Source organism: Arachis hypogaea, chromosome 6 (genome assembly GCF_003086295.3).
Source record: "Arachis hypogaea cultivar Tifrunner chromosome 6, arahy.Tifrunner.gnm2.J5K5, whole genome shotgun sequence".
Taxonomy (NCBI): Eukaryota; Viridiplantae; Streptophyta; class Magnoliopsida; order Fabales; family Fabaceae; genus Arachis; species Arachis hypogaea.
The window spans coordinates 2,393,100-2,397,271 of record NC_092041.1 but is presented as its reverse complement, the minus strand read 5'-3'; the positions used below and the strand labels follow the sequence as shown (position 1 = coordinate 2,397,271).

Here is a 4,172-nt window from a genome sequence, read left to right as displayed (position 1 = left end):
TTTTATATAAATAGTTGATTTGGCTATTGATTCCTTATGTCGAATAATTAAAGCTTTTCTCTATATAATAATAGTACATTACTACTCAACTCAACTCTCATGTCTTCTGAAAAAATGTTTTATTTTATTAGTGATTCATAACGGTGGTGTTAGTGGATAAAATAAAAGCCTTGGATTGCATCACGCCATCACCGTGCCTCTTCCCACGCGCCTGGAGCGCGTGAATGGAGGAGTGATCGATGATCGATCACGCAGTGGGCCAGTGGCAGCTCCGGCTTCACGCAATATGTGCGGCTCCCATCATTGCACTCTCCGAAAACAAACACGTTTCCGATCATCACACGCATTCCACGTGCCACATTTGGACTTTATGTTTTCCACGTGGCGTCATCGCATGCATCCTCCATCTTCATCCAATAAAATCTGATCAGGGATGTGGGGCCATCTCGTGTGAGGCACGTGAACACGATTGGACCGTGGTGGATGAAGCACGTGAAGTACATTTAAGCTTCGTTTGGCTCCTTTAAATTTGCGTAAAAGATTATCGATTATATATCTGGTTGGTAACGTGTTTGGCGTGTGAATTAAAGTTTCGCGCCTTGCTACTGTAAACCGCCACGTGCCCAATAATGGCTACTTTTTACATGAACCCATGGAAAATTACTCATTTATCATCAACCTTGTCATCGTCATTGTCTAGTTCATGGTCCTTTAAATTTTAAATTTGTACTTTAAAAGATAAAATATGATCTTTTATTTTTAAATAATTTTTTTATATTTATTCTTAGTCCCACTTATAAAATAAATAATAATAAATTATACTTTATTCTCTAAAATAAAATTCAAATTTTAAAAAATTTAAATTCTGCTAATTTTTTTCGCTGTCATCGTAATTAAGGATTGAATTTCTAAAATATAAAGCATATTTATTCTGAACAAATGAGAACATAATGGATAAATAATTAAATAAAAATTGACGTTACGAAATAACGTTAAAATTGTTGTAACATCTGTATCACTAAAGTTTATAATCGTCGAATCTCAACAATAATAATGTGACGCAAAAGTATTAGATGTCGAAAAAATAGCAATTTCACATAACAGAAATAAAAGAGAAAGACAATCAATAGATAAAGACACAAGAGCCCATACTATTTAATACACGGTTGACTTTAGCACCTTTAGGCTCGATCTCGTAAAATTCGAACGTTTGTGACAAAGTCCTTAACTCAAGAGATTCGAGTTGGGACACTATTTTAAACAAAAATGATATTCATAATTACAATTAAATAAGAATTTGAGGTTAGTAGATAATAGATACAGCTCAATGACTAACAAAATTGCCAACTCATAAAACTGTCAAATCATGGTATTAAAAGCGTATAATGAATGCAGTAAATGTCTAAGAAATGGTTACTCTAGAACAATGGAATAAAAGGAGGGGGAATCCAACAGGTAAAATCTAATTATATTTAATACCTAAGGACACTATTTGACTTAAATATTGGAATATTTTGCAGGTTATCTTTCCCGCTTGGTTCTATAGGGCTGCGTTTGTTTTTGTAAATAGGACAAGACATGACATTGAGACAGAGACACTGAGATAGAGACACTAAAAATTACCTTTTATGTATTGTGTTTGGATACAATGGACAAGACACTGATGTAATGTCTAGTATTCTGTTTGGATACATATAAACAAGACTAAAATATAATGTAAAATTACTAAAATAGGCCCATTTAATTTTAATTTTCATACCCACCTCTCACCGTCTCTGTCTCTGTGTTGCACTCCTTAGCTGCCACCCTAACTCTTCTCCACCCTAACTCTTCTCCAGGAACGGTGGAGGAGTGAATGTTGTTCCACCTGCACGATGTTGCCTGTTTCTTGCGTCGCTACCAACTTGTTTTCTGTTTCTCCCAACTCAGTCTCTCTCCTTTCTCTTCTTGACTGTTGTTCTGAACCTTCTATTTGTAAGTTCTATCTTGCTTGATTTTCATTAGTTTCGCACAACATGTTTCTGAACCCTTGATTTGAAAAAAAAAAAAGACAAGTAAATTGATGTTTTTCCCTTACCCTTGAACAAAATATGTCAAGGAAAAGTTTATTTGGGAAAGGAATAATTCCTGGGCTGCCGTTAACGACACCTTCTTCCTCACCAAGGTCAACTTTTTCACTCTCTCTATATTCATTTTGATTGTCGTTTTTGCTTCTTCAGTTGTCGTTTTGTGTTTCTTGTTTCTTTTAGGATGCGTTCGAGAGGCACCGCGTGGTCTTCACTGTTGGGACTTTCATTGCCTCCGTTGCCACTGATCGGATCGGTCTCTTCATTTCTCAGTGCTTTCCATTCATATCATCTAATTTGATTATTTAATTGGGTTCATTGATTGTAAGATTGGTTGATTTCTTGTTTCAGGATATTCATTGCACCATTTTCATGATGAAAAAGTTGAACAAAGGCTTGAATCAATTGAAAAAGCTGTGAGTCTTTCTGTATCTCGTTTTTTTTCTTCTTAATTCTAATTCTAATTCTAATAGATATGTCTATTTCATATGTTTCTGTGTAGCAGATGAAACACAAGCATAATCTAGAATATTCCAAAATTAAAGACATTGTTGGTTCTGGAGGTCTCAGTGTTCCTACTTATGCCACAACTGCCGCAACCACCTTGATCATTGGGATTGTTCCTTCTTTTTAGCACTTAATACCTGAACTATCATTGATGTTAAGATTTTGAATGTATTGAAATTTAAAGGATTTGTAATTTACAAACTTCCTATTTGAATTGCTATTGCTATTGTTTAGTCAAAACTATGCTTGATACTGAAGATGCTACAGCTAGGAGTATTGCTTTGATGGGTTGATATTTAATAAATCATGCATGCAAACTGCATCAACCAGTAAAAGGAAATATATCCTAATTATATGTCATCTGTTTTAACATGTAGGGAAGATATTCTAGTTAAGTGGTAGAAGGATTGCATTGACGTGTTGACTTATGGAGTTTTGGTGTACAAGTTTGATATGAATAAGGCTTCTCAGTTGATGTTTTGATACTTGGTTCTTCAAAAATTTGAGATCATTTCATCACACATGCAATTTAAGTGTATTAGAGCATCATCCCAAAGAACCAGGTTTTAAATTTAGTCACTTTTCTGTATACTATGCACAATTTATGATAGATTGATAGTCCTTGATAACATCTTTTGATCCACATAGTTGGAAAAGACTTGATTATTGTTATTCTATTTTATAGTCTAGTGCTTCAAATGTATAATTCATTTTTTTGAGTCAAGAATGTGCTGATATACAGGTATGGCTTGGGATGGTGAGGTGGGAGCTGCTATGCGACAAAGAAGTTCAGAAAAGAGCAGATGAAACTGCTAGGACAGATTAAACCTAGAAGATGGGAATTGCTTGGAAAGAAAAAACCAAGAGGATTGAAATTTCAGTTCCTCAAAAGGCCCCTAATAAAATCAAAAGTGCCAGATACTTCAGCTAATACATTTGAAACAATTTTAAAGAATGCATCCTCCAAAGTGCCGAATGCTGCTGCGAAAATATTTGAAATTTTGTACCATTATTTAATATTTATTCATATTCCTCATCCTTCATGAGATAGTTGCTTAAGATACTTATTTTGTTGTTTTTATTATTACATTTATAATGCATTCTTTTTTATCTTATGTTGAGCAATGCTGCAAATTAAAGAAAAAGCTTTGTTTCGTCAAATTTTATGTTATAGACAACACAAATCATTTCTTCTTGGTTCAAAATGTGAAAGAAGAAAGTATCCTTGCCTTGCTTTGGAAGCATGGATTAGTATTTTTTTTAGTGGGACAAAAAAACAGCTAATAAAAACTCAATCTGCACTAACAAATAAATATCTCTAATAAAAACTCAATAACAAATCAATCTGCACTAATACAAACTTAATGCAATAACAAACTCAATGCAAAAAGGATACAAAATCCTAAATTCTGCACTAACATAAAGTCAAATTCTGCATTAAAAAACTGCACTAATACAAACTCAATGCAACAATAAATCAATCTCTCTCTGCATCAACATTCTACACTATAAACTCAATGCAAAAAGATTCAAAATCCTAAATTCTGCACCAACATAAAGTCAAATTCTGCATTAAAAAATTGCACTAATACAAACTCA

General features: G+C 33.6%; 1 pseudogene; it reads left to right on the top strand.

Moving 5' to 3' along the window:
- Positions 1-239: 239 nt before the first annotated feature.
- On the top strand, positions 240-3,619 carry LOC112698018 (uncharacterized; annotated as a pseudogene).
- Positions 3,620-4,172: the final 553 nt, after the last annotated feature.